This window comes from Thalia democratica, chromosome 2, assembly GCF_965202585.1.
Source record: "Thalia democratica chromosome 2, ktThaDemo2.hap1.1, whole genome shotgun sequence".
Taxonomy (NCBI): domain Eukaryota; kingdom Metazoa; phylum Chordata; class Thaliacea; order Salpida; family Salpidae; genus Thalia; species Thalia democratica.
In genome coordinates this window covers 26,687,258-26,703,488 of record NC_139166.1, presented here as the reverse complement: position 1 = coordinate 26,703,488, position 16,231 = coordinate 26,687,258, and the positions used below count along the sequence as shown (strand labels likewise).

Below are 16,231 nucleotides of genomic sequence, written 5' to 3'. Positions count from 1 at the left end.
AAAATGTTATATTAACTAATATAAGAAAAAGTTTCCAACAGAGATAGAAAAATTAATGAAAACTTTTTGTGTTTAGCAACAAATAAAAAAGGTTAAAAGTGAACTAATTATTCATATTTTGTAAATAATAATTATATGTTTCAATAAAATTGAAGTACTTTTAGATCAATATTAAATATATTAAAGCCTCATGTCATGATATATATACAATTATGAACTACTAGTTTCTTATAATGTTTTGTAAAAACAACTATAACAAAAAAAAAGTTTGTACAAATATTACAATAAAAACACTTTGAGAGTACTTGATTTTTTGAACTTCAGATTTGTTACTAAATCACAAATCAAGTAGTTGTAGAATTGTTGTTATATTTAGAAACAAATGTTTGTTTATTAAGTGCATGCTTAATTACAGTCATAAACTTCTGATAAAATTGAAAATAAAAAAATTCATATTTAATAATTTTTGGTTGATTTTAAAATTTGCATGCAAGGTTAACAAATATATTTATAAATAAGTTTTAAATAATTTAAACTGTAGTATCAACTTGCTGACAAAAATGAAATAACCTGAAAAACTTACAAAATTACTTATATCTTAATTTGTATACTATTAAATATAAAATTTCATACTATGTAATTCCAATAGAAGAAAAAGGATAGCTCTCGCCTGCAGTAATTCAAGTTTAAACAAATCCTCAACATTGCTCCATTCAATTCTCTTTCTCACTTCGTTTTGAACAATTACAACTAAACCTCAATGCAGATAACTTTGCAGCATTTTCATTTCCTCTCCAAGTAAAATTGTCATCAAATGTCTGCACATTTATTTTCATAGATAAAACAAGTCATCATTACTTTATAATTAACTTTTAGCTGTGTTTGGATTTTATAAATTATAAACTATTTGTTTCTCTGTCAAATAGAATATTATTTTTACAAAATATTAAATTTAATAGTTGTATCAGTTTTTTATGACTGTGACCAGTTAAAATTAAATTAAGATGCAAGAAGTTCTTCTAAATTTAAAATCATATTAAATAAATAACAATTTAATACTATTTCAATAAAAAAACTATACATTATATATATTTTTAAAAAATATATAAACAAAATTTAAAAACAATTTAAAGCATAATCTAAAAAATAAATATATCACACTTTTCTAAAATCAAATTAATTTTCAAAAAATATAAAAACTAAGTCAATTTTGATTCAAACTTTCAATTTAAATTATTAAAATGTGGAAAATAAATATACTTATATTTAGGCAGAACAACTTTACAAATTTTTATACAATCATCATTAAAATAATTTAATTGCTATTACTTTTAGCTTTATTTTTATTGCAATGATATTTGTATTTTTCAGACATGACTTCAAAAACTTATTTTATTTTATGAAAAATTGTTTTGTTTTTTGAAAAAAAAATAGTACATTAATAAACAATTTTAAAAAATATAACTTTTCTAAAATGTAGAAAGTTAAAACTAATACTTTAGAAACTGAAAAAGTTTATAGCTGTATACATACTAATAATAGTACTTACCTGCAGGGGTGGAGCCTTGAAGCAGATGGTTTACCTAAAAAAATTAAAACTCATTATAGTATTTTATATATGTTAAAACTGTTATTTTTAAATAAGATATTATTTACAAGTGGTTTGTTGTGATTGTTTTTTTATTCCTTACTAAATTAGTTTTAAAAAAATAATAAATTTAAGGTGTGTTTTAAATAAATGCATATTTACTTCCTCCCTAAACAACGCGTAACGACTGCTTATCTGTAATTATTTCTTTTTAATACTAGTGTCTTAAGCTCTTTAATGTTTCATTTTTCTGGTAAAATATATCTTATTGAAAACTAATAATAACAAAAAGCATTAGGGAAAGAACCTTTTTGTTCTTTTTATAGTTTGAATACTGAATATTGTTTTGTTTATTAAAAAAGCCATCGAAATATTTGGTTCTAAAATAGAAGTGGGCAACGTACACGGCCCGTGGGCCGGATCCGGCCCGCAGAGTGAAAATGACCGGCCTCCAACCGTTTTTTAAACTTAAATGAGATCCGGCCCGCAAGCGTAGTGACAGACCCGCGAAGGGTCAATACTACAAAGTTTTTATAATTTTGTAGTATTTTGTATCATATTTTTACAAATGAAAACTCTAAGAATTTGACTTCAAAAACATGCTAAAAATGACTTTGCAAAATAAATAAATATACCATTTTGTTCTGACTTAAATTGAATATCGTTTTGTCAAATTACCCTAAGCAAAGTAATAAGCAAAGTGTTTTTAGGTACGATGTTTTACATACGTACCTTTGTCAGTTACAGTGTCAATTATATTTATAGACATGGTTTTAACATCTGACATGTCTCAATATATATCTTAAGTTGTCAGACTTGAGAAAGATTAGTAAATTTTAAGGATTCAAAAAAGTGATCCACTGATTCAATATAACTAGATTCCGGCCGGATCCGAAGCTTGATTTTAAAATATAATCCAACCGGATCCGGATCTCGACTTAAAATTAGTATCCAAGCGGATTCGGATCTAAAAAGTCATTAGTTGACTTAGTCCGGATACTGAATCCGGTAAATAACTAATTAAAATGCTCTGGCCCGCAAAAGACTTAATTTTTCCGGATCCGGCCCGTTGATTGAAAAACGTTACCCACCCCTATTCTAAGAGCTGGTATACGAAAAACTCTTTCGGTTAACAAGTCATACGACACTTAGATACCTTTTTACTTCATGTCCAGGACAAATAAATATATAATTATAAAATACTAAAACCTAGATAACATTTCTTTAAGTAAATTTTCTTTTAATACATTTCTAGAGCTCTTAAGTCTATTCAACATTTTTTATTAGTTATGAAAAATTTATATAAAAAAATATTCTACATTGTTTTGAATAAAATATGGTATTTTGGTCATATAACTTCCTTTAGGAAATTTATTAAGTCAAAAATTTCAAGTAGTAATTAAGTATTTTATGGCTTATACTCTAAGGTCAGTCTGATTTGCATATTTGCTGAGTAAACAAAAAAAAATGTTTTTTCATGTTATCACTATTTTTAATTATTTAGACTTTAGTTTAATTAATGATTACTCTACACTTATTTTTATTGCGCTAATTACTTTGTTTGTTTTAATTTTTTTGTTTTTAGAAAATTCATAATTTACAAATTGACATAGTTTTATACATTATTATAATTAATTACGACATAATTTTATATACATAACATATATCTTTTTATTATTAACATAGTTTTATGTTTTGTTCTACTGCAAGTTTCTGATGAAAAGTAGAGAAATACGTATTAAACTGCCCCAAAGAGTTTAGTTAGAGATTGTTTAACAAGAGTAACTAAATATAATTAAGTCGTCTACGTTCATTTAAAATAAAAGTTTAATGTTCTAAAATAATTTACTCTTTCTATAAAATATATTTTAATAAAGCAATGCTAAATCTGAACTGCAAAATGTTTAAAAAATCTGTAGTTACATGTAACTAACCTGAGTTTCTAATTTTTTTAAAGCTTATAAATTTTAGTACACTTGACTTAATTTATAACTAATTTTTATTTAACAATACTTTATTCATTTTGGTAATAAAAACCAAAAAAAAAGATAGGTAATTTAAAATTTAAAAAAAAGTTTTAGATTAAAAACAAGTACAACCTAAAATACTAAAAAGTTTAAATTCCAAACTTATTATCCCAGAGAAAAGTAAAAAACAAAGATTAGAGTAAAATATTTTATCATATTATCTAAAGTATTTATTATCGTGCTTTAAAAATATTACACAAACTATAACATAGTTACCCTGTAGTCAGAAATAAACTACTTTCTTGATCTTATCCTGATTTTTCTCATTAAATGGCATATAAACAATATCCTAATCATAATGTTTTGCAAGTCGGTCATGGAAATCGGAAAAATATTGTTTTTCTGTGCAAAACGGTAAGTAAGCTTTCCTGTTTTTACTAAGTAGGATCCATGCCTAACAGCTAAACACTTCTAACAGAAAAATTAAAAAACTATTTGAAAAAAAAAAACTAACTTTAATAAGCAGCCATCCGAAATAAACTTCAGTAACTTATAAAAACAACCGCAGCAAAAAATATTTTTTTTGTTGTATTGGGTTTTATATTTACAGTAATTTAATGTAAATTAGAAAGATATCAACTAAAAATTAACTGTACTGAAATTTTTTTATTGACTTTAGTTATTATTACATTATTTTCTTTATTTTTTACAAAAATAATTAATGAAACTAAAAACAAAACTTTGATTTAAACCATGAATGCGCAGTGAGAAAAGATAACAATTTTTATAAATTAATTCTATTTACTAAACTAAGAATAAATAATATTGAAAAAAAAACAGTCTAATTTAGGTTCAGTAATAATTTTATTAAGGTTTTTTTTAATTAAACATATTAAATTCTAATTTATACGAAAAAAAAATCTCAAAGAACTCAGAAGCATTACCTAGCTGCATATAAAAAGTTATAAGTTTGTTAAGTGTTGTACACTTTTTGTTTCATAAATACTTAGGTGTTTAAGCATTCTGTTAAGTAATGTATAAAGATACAAAATAAATACAAGCTATAATCAAATTTTTTATAAAACAAAAGTGTTTTTGTTTTGTTATCATACTTTGTAAAAAGAAAATTGCATATACATTTGTCATTTGTTTTTTATTTTTATGGTATGTTTTTAGTACCTATATTTATATGGCTATTATGATAGCAAAAATATCTTATTCTTCTAATTTTTCTTAGTTTATAGATGTACAGTTACTTTATAGTTTGTTTTGAAAGTTTATTTATACATTTTTTAAATCTGTAAAACTGATAGTGAACTATGATAATAGTAAAATTTTAATTTTTTGAGTTCATCAGTTTTATTTTATTAGATTTTAAAATTACTTTCTTTTAATTTGCATTTTGATCTTTTAAATTTTCTTTCTAAATACCTGTTTCTTTGAAAAACTGTAGTTGGAATTTTTTATCTCCAAGTCCCTTCTTGATAATAAGTATTGGGAAAATATAAAGACAGGACTGTAAAATATTTATTGTAAATTTTTAAGGTCTTCTAAATTTCTTTCAGGTTTAAAAAAATTTAAGTTTTTTGGTCTATTTTTATTTTAAAATTGTAATTTTATTTTATTAGTATTAAATAGTATAACAACATTGACAAGATACTGTTATGTTACTTAAAAGGTTTTTTTAATAACAAATTTTTACTGATACAAACTCTTTTTTATCCATGTGGTAGATTTTCGTATATAACCGATATTTCATTACTTTACTTAACAAAATTCTTTAAATTTAAGGGTTTTTTAGTTATTTTTCTTCGAAGTTCATATGTATAATTTTCCTAAAAAAATATAATAATTATAAACTTGTAACAACTGTAGTATCTTAAAAGTGTTTAATGAATTAATTTATAACTTTAACGTTTTCTATAAAACGAATAAGGAGTTAAAATAATGACTTTATTAAAAGTACATTATCATTAAATTTGTTTGTTTCTCTTTCATTAAATTTATTAAACATTATATAAAAAATGTGTTGTTAAAATCATGTTTTAGTCATCTGATTACTTTAATGAACTTAAATGCAACAGAAAAATTATGTTTTGTTTTGGCAACATTTTTTTTCAATCTAAATAAATGTTTTCTAGTATGTTTCAGGGTATGAAAACAATATTCCAACAAGTTTACTTGACTAAAAACTTAAATACTTTAAGTAACAAATGAGAGTTTATTTTAATATTATGAAATAATCTCTTTTTTTTTGCTATTTTTTTTTCTATTCCCTACGCCTCCTCCCTAACAGACTATTAATTTACTTTTATTAATTTTGTACAAATGTATTTGTATATACTAAGTTAACGCCTTTTATAAGAAGCAATTAAGTTTAAACTTATCTATAAGTTCTTTATATTTTTAACTTTGTTTAATGTTTTGTTAATGTATATTTTTTGTTGGATATAAACGTACTTTTTTTTTTTTTTATGTATCCTTAAGTGGCTCAGATTATGATGCTTGAGTCCAACACTGCACAGTAAACAGTATAATAATAATTAACTTCACGATAATATAATATCTTAGTGCTCAGTAGAAAAATGTTTACTTAAACAAAAATTTGATTTTAATTATCACAACTTTAAGGTATCCAAAAAATGATAATATACATAAACATACACTTGCAATTGATCAGTTGTAAGTGTGAATGTATTTGAAGTGTTATGAGTGTTGTAAACAAATTTTTGATGTAAGTAATTTTTGATAACAAGTTTAGAAATTAACTTACAAACAAACAATAATTTATTTAAGTCAATTTTTAAAATACTTTAAGTGGTTAATCCAAAATTTAAACTTGTCCATAAAATTATTTCATACGGTATATCCAAATTTCAGGAACAAGTCACTTATGCACAAGCAACACCTTTTCTTAAACTAGTTATCTAACAAATCCAATATACGTTTATTGTATTTTTCACTACTATGCGGATTTAATTTTTACTTTTTTATAAAAACTGTTAGGAGTAGTTATTTAAAATAAAAGTTATTATTATTTTTGAATAAAAATGTTTTTATATAAAGAAGCAACCACACTAAATTTATTTAAAAAAATCCTAAAAAGACATTGATAAATCATTTAGCGAAAACAAATTAACAGTATCAATACTTTAGAAAATTGTAATTGATGTATATTGTAGATTTATCTGTTTGGGTTTTCTCATTGTTTTCAAACAAAAATGTTTGATAAAAAGCAAAGGTAAACTTTGTAAATGCTCTTAATTGGTATGCCAAACCATAGCTGTATTGATAACTGCATGTTGTTTGAGTAATTCGGTATACTAACATTTCCCACCCAAGTTATTTGTCACTTTTGCAATGTCTTTTTTGTTTGCACATTTTTGATATACTAACAAGTCATTTTTGGTATACTAACAATTTCCACCCGCGCACAACTCCCACCAAATAAATTCCCACCAGTGATGTTAAATCGGAGAGCGAAAAATCCCCGCAGTAGAATAAAAAAATAAAAAGCATGGCAATAGAATTAAAATTTCTTATGAAAGCAAAAGCTTATTGGCTTATAAATTTCTTTTTTCTTCTAGCTCTCTCACTTTTCACTTTAGTTTCTTTTATTTCTCCAAATTTCTCTCAATTTACTATAGAGCTTTAAAGCGCGTGTTTACAATTAAAACAGCTGTATTTAACTGCCATCTTGATTATAACATGACTGATTCCCACCCAATCAATACCCACCCGAATCATTTCCCAATCAAATCAATTACCGCCCGACCGATTTCCACCTGAGTCAATTCTCAATCAATTGTCAAGCTTGAATTTTTTTATTTTTTTAGGAGTTTAAAAATTTTAATAAGAAAAAAAATAATATAAAATTTATTCTTGGTCGATAAAAAAACTTGTATACAAAAGAAACTAACTTTAAATTGTAGTTTTTATTGTTCATAATAACAATTAAAGAATAAATTTAGTGATGTAAAAGATAATTTTTCAAATTAAAGTTTTTGAAAGTAAAATTTTTATTAATACAATTTTATCGTGTTTTTAGTCTAATGTAGGTTTTGCTTGTTGATGAAAACGGTTATCTTAAATAATTACGGCTCGCAAGCAGCAAACAACTGGCCTGTTAGTTGTAAAAGGCTTTTATAGCTAGTAAAGTTAAAATCAGAATTTAAATAAAGCTAACTTCATTTTTTTAGTTTCAGAACTAATTTTTGTAATGAAAACTTAATTAAGCCCAATCAAATCTACTTTTGTACGAGCTGGAACAATTGACACTCATAAAGTTTTAATTTTTATTTTTCATTAAAACAATAAAACATTTTAGTACTGTACAACATAGTTTTCTTTAATAAAAGTTATGGTACTTAAGTTTAATACTTAATGCTTATTTTATTATACTCTTGATCTAAATTACTTTGTTGGTAAATTACTAAATTTTTTTCATATAATTACGGCCAGCAAGCAGCTTTTTCTTAGAAAATTGGCCAGTTTTTTGTAAAGGGCTTTTATAGTTACTTATATATAATCCAGATATGGTTTTAAGCAAATTCAAGTTTTTGAGTATCCAAAATATTTTTTTATAATAAAATTTTCTATGGTATTGACTTGTGTTCCATCAAACCTTCTTTTGTAACAAGTATAGATATATTGTACAGAATAATTTTCTTAAGTGGGAGTTTTAAAAACTAAAATTTGTTTATTCCTTCATATTTATTGTTTAAAACAGTATTTATTTTGTTGATTTAAACAGTAAATTTAAATGATTGATGCCCATGATCAACTTTTTAGTGGAAAAATGGTCTTTCTCAAGTAAAAGGCTACCCTTGTTACTGTAGTTTAATCAAGATCAAGCTATAAACATATTTGTTATTCAGAGAAGCATTTCTTTAATTCTTAGCTTTAAAACCAACTAAATTTTACGTGTACTATATTTATCAAAGAATAAGCTTAATATTTTTAAAACTAAAAAAAAATGTTTTCTCAAACAATATTATTTATGTGAAAATGGAGGATACTTAAAATATTTCTTTTTAAACTAATTAAAACTTACAGTTGTTGTAGATGGTAAAACAATAAAAATACAAAGACTCTTGTGTGGCTTAATGTATAATTTGAAATCAATAAAACCTAAAAGATCTAAATTTTGTGCTCACCAAAATTGTTTATAATATTTTGATATTTGGACTATGGTATAATAAAAAAAAATAGCAAAATACCAAAATCTATAGAAAAAAAACTATTATTTAGTTCATTCAAGTGGAAAAAAAAACATTTGATCAATTTTTTCATAAAAAAAACTCATAACATTTTAGATGTGTTAATGTTTTCAAAATAAAATAAATAAATTTATCTATGTATGAAATTTACCTTAGCAAGGCAACCGAAACCCTTTCCGTTATACTTTTCACACGTATAGAAGCTATCACTAGGATCTTTTTTTTTGAATTTTTTATATAGAAATACGAATAACCTCCATTACAAGCAACAGACTTATTTCTCTGTTTTTTTTTAAACTTAACTGACATATTTGTATTACATTTACAAATAAGTTAAGATTGTTGAAATAAGGTTTTGTTACATTAATAGTTTTTGAAAAAACTTGTAAATCCTAAAATCTTATGGCTCTAAGTCTAACTTCATTTAGTAAGTAGCAAGTATATCATACAATTGCTCTGTGATTCTAGAAGAACTAACATTAAAAAACTACAGAACGTTGACTTCATTAACGTTAGTTATATAATTTCTGCCTCAAATATAACAAACCGTACCTTATATGACTTATGAAAAGTAAAATTTAGATTATGTATAAACTTTTGTCGTTTAAAAACTACCTAGTTGTTGAGTACAGCTTATCGAAGATAAAAGATATAAAAGTTTACTTAATTAATATTTCTTCACACTATAGATTACTTGAAAAATACTTAAAAAATGTTTTACGTTATCAAAGTAAACTCTTTTGATCAAAAAACAGAATACGAATGAACTAATATAAAAATTTTAATTAAAAATACAGTAATCTGCTAACTAGGTTCGAACTTAACCGCGCAAAAGTGCGTACTGAACCTGCAGTGCATACCTAGGAGATTTCGGTCTCTAACTACCTATGTTGAGCCTAATACAAATATGTTAAAAGTCACTAAAGTTTAAAAGTAGTTACTAAAGCAAAATCCTTCAAAATTAAATTAAAATACTTGATAACTTTAAATTTAAATCATAAAACATTTGCTTGTTTAATTAATTTTAATTATTTTAATAGAAACCAATTTACCAATTTAAAGATGACTTTGACTTAGTTTAAAGTCAAAAATCCAACATAAGGTACATAAACGCCCAAGAACACCCACGTACCAGGAGTTTTGACAACGATGTTAATATACATTTTTAAAATTTAATTATACTAATGTCAAGAGTCTTTTTGAAACTTTTCTAATTGATTTTTTTTCTGGTAAATTAAAATAACAGTTTGATAGCTTTACTTATTTTTAGCTAGTGTAACATATAGTAGTTTTAGTAGTCTTGATTTTATTAAACTTTTAACTTATCATTTCAGCTAAAAGATTTCTTTAACTAGTATTTTAATGCACGTTACAACTTTTTTGACTTAACCTAAGAATATTAGTGTATGTTAGTATTTTAACATGAAAGTAAAATTTAGTCTAAAAAATAGTTTAATTTATTTTAGTTTATAACTGTTTGCCCCGTATCGTGTGTAAGTGAAGTTTTAAGCAACAAATTACTATTTTGTTACATAGATTTTACCAATGTAACGGTAAACCAAACTGCACTTCATAACTGTTTAAATCTTATAGAAAGTTTTAAGCTAAAATCCTTGTTCATCCAAGCGCTTAAGAGAAAGCTCGCAAGGTCAAATGTTATACTGATACAATATAAGATAAGGAGAAAATAAATAGCAGATAAGAAATTCCTGATGTAATGTTGAATAAATTTAAGAATATTGCTACATAAACCAGCCACAGAGAGTGGTAGGGGCATTCTAGCCACAGGCTGCTGCAGTAAACATGTTAATCAAGAATAGACATTTATATTGTTTGATTGTTTTGTGTAAATTTTTTATTTAACAATTTTTTCTTCTCGTAAATAGTTATAATTTTAGCTTCCAGCAGTAAAGTCTCATTTTAATTCAAACATTCTCATTAATAATTATTGTCAAATTCAATTCTTGTGTAAAAGTTTTGACCACACTTAAAGTATTTTCTAAATTTGTTATTCTTTATATATTTGTTAATGTTTGTAATTGTTTTTTAATACAAGATGTTCATTCATTGTCATACCTAAATTTATATAGAGTAGCCTTAAGTATTATTGAATGCTAGCTTTTAGTATAAGTAATTTTACATTTAACTACAGTTTTTAGAGTGGTCGCACACTACATTAGAACCCTACATCAACATAGTGTGTAAATACTGTTATACATTTTTATTACAAAAACTTTATGCTTTACAAGCTAAATCTATAGTACAACTTAGAAGTTATTTGTTGTAGAATGTATGGACTGGTTCTTGATCTAGTGTGCCTTTTTTTTAACATGAAAGTTGATGAAACTTTTAAAGTATTCATACTTAAACATACAAAAAAATTAAAACTGTTTTAAGTTACTTATATTATATTTTGAACTATTTTAACAAGTAATAATCTTACAAATTAAAAAAAAAAAAAAAACTTAAATATAATTTAAATTTTATAGGTCAAATTTCAAATATATATAAAAAAAATATTTTGCTTTTATTGTCAGCAGTTCAAAAGTTATAATCTTAACATACTTGCTTTAAAATAGATGTTGCTTTAATAGCTTATAACTAAAAGAGGATTTTCGGAACTGATAAATTAAAAACAATGAATATCAAAGTAAAAATAGAAAAGTTAGTCAGGAAAAAATATATTTATCAAATAATTTGTTCCGTGAATCGTCCGTATTTTTATAAAACTAAATTTTGATGTATACCTTTTACTATACTTGAAATAGGTTCCAACTAAGTATTAGTTATATTTAGTTTTATTTTAATTTATTGTCTAAGTTATATTCAAGTTTCTGTTTACATGAATACATAGTTAAATTTTAAATGCGTAAACTTACAATTAATACAGTTTTAGTTTTACTTTTTTTTATAAATGTATTTAGATAAATTTCGTCAGCTAAATTTTACCAAACTTTTGAAAGATTCAACCGTGCAAAAGTAAGGACTGGCGCAAAATAAGGCACCAGTAAAAAATTGATGCCTTGCAAAAATGACTCTCCGTGAAAAATTGACGCGCAAAAATTAATTGGGTGGGAATTGATTCGATTTGGAATTGATCCGAGTGGGAATTGGCTCGGCTGGGGTTTGATACGGGTGGGAAATTAATTGATCGTATGGGAATTGTGCGCGGGTTGAAACTAAGCGGTTCCCGAATAGTGCATAGTAGCTTTTCTTCCTTCCTTACGTGACAAAACAATACTTTTTTATATGTAATGTTTTTACTTTCAATGATTTTAATTTATTCCTAAACAAATCAGTATAGTACGCTTTTTAAACGTTCTATAAAAAAGTTATGCAACTTCTGTGGCTGTTAGACCCAATATGACATTGTTTTGTACATAACAAGTCAGATTTATTTGACTTAGACTTTCGCAAGGCGCTTGACTTTTCTTAAATTAGTAATCATTTAAGTAAATTTTATCCAGAGAAAGACCTACTATTAGGAACCTAAAGATAAAAAGTTCAAATTTATACTTAAAGTTTATTTGAATAATCACTGTTTTAAGCGTTATACAAAGTTTCAAAACAGCAAATAAGTATACAAAACAGAATAGAAAAAACTATTTATTTCAATCATTTGTTTACTCATAACTTTTAGTTTTACTGTATATTTAAAAGTGAGATCCAGATCTAGCCATTTTTCACTAGTAACCATATCTGGCACGATCATAACTTTTAAAAAGAATTCGGTTCTGGCTGATAGTAATTTTTTTAATAGATCTTAACTTATGGATCCAGGAGATCACTAGCTTAAAATGTTCTAATTAAAAATGTTTATAAATTATAATTAACTTCTTTAAACTCTGTTTTCAAACAAACAACGTAACGATTGAAAATTCTAATTCATTTAAATATGAGACTTTTATGGTTAGAAAAGTGTCATTCTGTGCAAAATATATGTTTTTAAATCCGTAAACTTCTGAAACCTACTCCTAAACTTCATGTAAAACAATTTACTAGTGAACTGAGTTTTTAGCAATTTTACTTAATTTTTCCATGTCTTTTAAAACTAAATAATCTATTGTAATTACTCGTAAACTTGTTAGAGACTTCTATCAGTGATCAACTAAAAAAAGCCGCAATATCGCCCATCAAGCAAAATATTTTGGCTGGAATATGTTTAGGCAATAATCAACTTATTCAGACAGAAAAAGAAACTTTAAACTTTTTCTTAATAAAATCTTACAAATATACTCTTTTTGTTTTGCTTATGGTAAATTGCTGCTTACTTTAAATATTTTCATGGTACATTTGATGAACAGTACATAAGAAAAACATTTTTTTAACACTGCGCCCTGTAATTTTTTTTTCTTCTTTTAAAATGGCTCGCAAAGATCTTTTTTCTGTAGATATGGTTCGTTCCTTTTTCGTTATCAAAGATCTAAAGGAAACAAGTTCACTAGATTTTGAGAACAAAAGTTTTAAAAAAAATATTTATGCTTAGTAACTTACCTGTGCTACTTTATTATCAAAGTTTTAAGTAGTCCAAAGTTATAGGAGTACTTCAAAGTTTTTTTAACATGTATAAGAAGGTTATGTGTGAATTTATGTTTTAAAATAGGGGTGGGCAACGTACGGCCTGCGGTCTAGATCCGGCCAGTGGAGTTAAAATTACCAGCTCCCGACAGTTTTTAAATTTTAATGGAATCCGGCCCGCAAAAGAAAATGAACGGCCCTCGAGTGAAGTATCCGGCCCTCAAAGGTCAACGTTACAAGTTTTTTTTTAATTTTCTATCACATTTTTACAAAACAAAACTGTAAGAGTCTGAATTAAAAAAAAAAGTTTAAAAATGGATTTTGAACTTAATGTCTACTGATAAAACACCATTTTGTCTTAATATTTTGTTTTGTTCTTACTTAGTTTGAATTTATTTTTGTTAAATTACCCCAAGCAAAGTTTTTGTTTGAATCTGATATTTTACATGCTTACCTTTGTCAATTACCATGTCAGTTCTACTTGTAGACATAATATAAACATCTAACATGTCTCAATCTACATCTTAAGTTGTAACTTTTGAGAAATTTTTGTGAATTAGAAGGATTCAGAAAAGTTATCAACCGTATCCATAAAAACAAATTCCGGCCAAATAAGAAAATCTTATTTAAATTAGAATCCGACCGGATCCGAATCTTGATTTAAAATTATTATCCGGATAATATTTTCAAATTAGGATCCGGCCGTATTGGGGTCTAAAAAGGCATTATCCGACTCGATTCCGATACTGGATCTGTTATATCACTAATTCGAATTGCTACGGCCCGCGAAAGACTATAATTTTCCGGAACCGGCCCGCAGATTAAAAACATTGCCCACCCCTGTTTTAGAACAGTATATACATACAATCATAACTAAAAATGAGCATTATAGCAACAGATAAAATAATTCAGAAATCAAAAAACAACAATTATATTTTTACAAAAAAACGAAAGTGCGATACTTTATACTATAAAGTTTATAGCATTAGTTTTAAGTCCTGGGCATGACGTTAAACTGTTCTGGTGTATGACTCGATAACCGAAAGGTTTTTTGTACACCAGGTCCTTGGACAGTTGAGCGTTTTTTTTTGTCGTTCAATAAACAATACATATTTTAGTCCTTGTAAAAAGTAGCAAACTTTTAGCAATAAAATTAACTTTAATAGCTTGCATTTTAGTCGTAGAAAAGTGTATTAAAATCAAAAAAATATACAATGTGTAAATGTAGAGTCCTGATGATGTGTAATTAAGTAAAATTCAAAAATAATTTAGGCTATTCAAAGTTTAAAATATTTTAATGTTTCCGTTATATATTTTCTATATTTTTATCAAGAGTTCTACAAATAAAAAACCTTTAAAATAACAATGAATAAATTCAAGTTTTAGAACGAAAACAATAAGATCTAATTGAGTGAATTATTCTAATAGTATGTCTTCAAGTTGTTAGAAAGGTATAACGAAGGAATAACTGAAAAGTGTTTACTACAAAACTTAGAAAGTTACGAAGTTAAACCCCTTAATAGATTATAAAACTGCGATTGTTATTCAAATAGAACTTAACCAAGTGCTTGACAAAACATTGAAATGTACCCGTGGTGTGCAACTCAATAACCGAAAGGTTCTTTGTGTACCAGGTGGTACGACCAAATATTTTGAGCGTTTTTTTCTCATTCAATGAAATATAAAATATATTTGAATAATGATTGTTGTTTTATAATGCCACCAGCGTTAATACTTATCAACTGTCTGAATTATGTAATAAATAGTATTCAATATATGAATCTTTACCTTGAATTGATTCCATTATTAAATCTATTTCAAAAACATATTTAAAAGTCTAATTGCCAAGATAAGGTGTACAAAATAAAATAATCAATAAAAGCTAAGATAGATATTATCTTATTTTGATCAGTACATTTAAACATGTTCAACATTGATCAGTAATGTGAGTATAAATTGTTTCTCTCAATAAATACAGATCGTTTATTTAAATTGTTTTATAAAAAGGTGTACATTACATCATAAAGCTAGCAATTTTTCATCAATACTCAGAAAGTTTCGATGCAAAATGTGCCAATAAAGCATTCAATATAACTATAGTTACAAAATAATATTAGTTTTCAGGCTTATTGTCTTCTTAACTTATCTACAGCATAAGGATTTTGAAAATGTTGCAAAACAACTGCTCTTAAGATCTTTTGGTATCTTTAAAGTAATATCAATTACTCAAATGCTATTCTAATTTTATTTATAACAAACTATTACTGGGTGGGCTTACAGTGTCAGATAAGATTCAAAAGATACAAAAAAAAAACTCTATAAGTATTTAAAACATTACATTTAGAAATACTTTTTTATCACAAAATGTGTCTTTTTCTTCAATTCAGAATATATAATTAAAAAAAAAAAAGAAAGTTTTCAAAGACATAAAATGCAAGTAAAGTGGAGCTTAAGTAAAATTGATTAGCTTATTATAAGGCCATCAACATATAAAACACTCAAGTTTTAAAGAAAAATAACTCAATAAATAATTTAATTAGACTCACTTGATGAGTTGAAGTAGGTTGAATAATGTACTGATGTTTTCAACAAAGTATGTTAACTCTTACAAGCACAAATCGTTTCTGATTCTTTTATTGAAAAAAGTTAGATCATTTCAACATATTCTAAAAGTAGTTTTTACAAAAAATTGTTCTGTAGAAGAAAAAGTTTTTTAATGTTTTTAGATAAGGCAGCCGTTTATTTTTCCACCTCAAAAGTTTAAATAAGTATGTGAGTGTGTTTTGATAAAAAGTGGTAGTTTTGTATAATTTGAAAACGTAAAAGAATTAATAAGTTAACTTAGTTAAAATATTACTTTTTAATACATTTTGTGCATATAACAATGTAGTTTACTTTAACTATTGACAATGTTTAACTTTATTCTAGTTTTTATAGCA

At 25.2% G+C, this 16,231-nt stretch overlaps 1 long non-coding RNA gene across 1 annotated transcript in view; it reads right to left on the bottom strand.

Moving 5' to 3' along the window:
- The window catches only part of LOC145829869 (uncharacterized), a 29,813-nt gene extending 13,832 nt beyond the window's left edge, over nucleotides 1-15,981 (bottom strand). Inside the window, exons 1-3 of the long non-coding RNA XR_014369587.1 lie at nucleotides 15,839-15,981; nucleotides 1,550-1,583; nucleotides 634-818 (exon numbers count right to left, since the gene is read on the bottom strand). This is a non-coding gene — a long non-coding RNA (uncharacterized LOC145829869). The remainder of the gene's footprint in view (nucleotides 1-633; nucleotides 819-1,549; nucleotides 1,584-15,838) is intronic.
- Nucleotides 15,982-16,231: the final 250 nt, after the last annotated feature.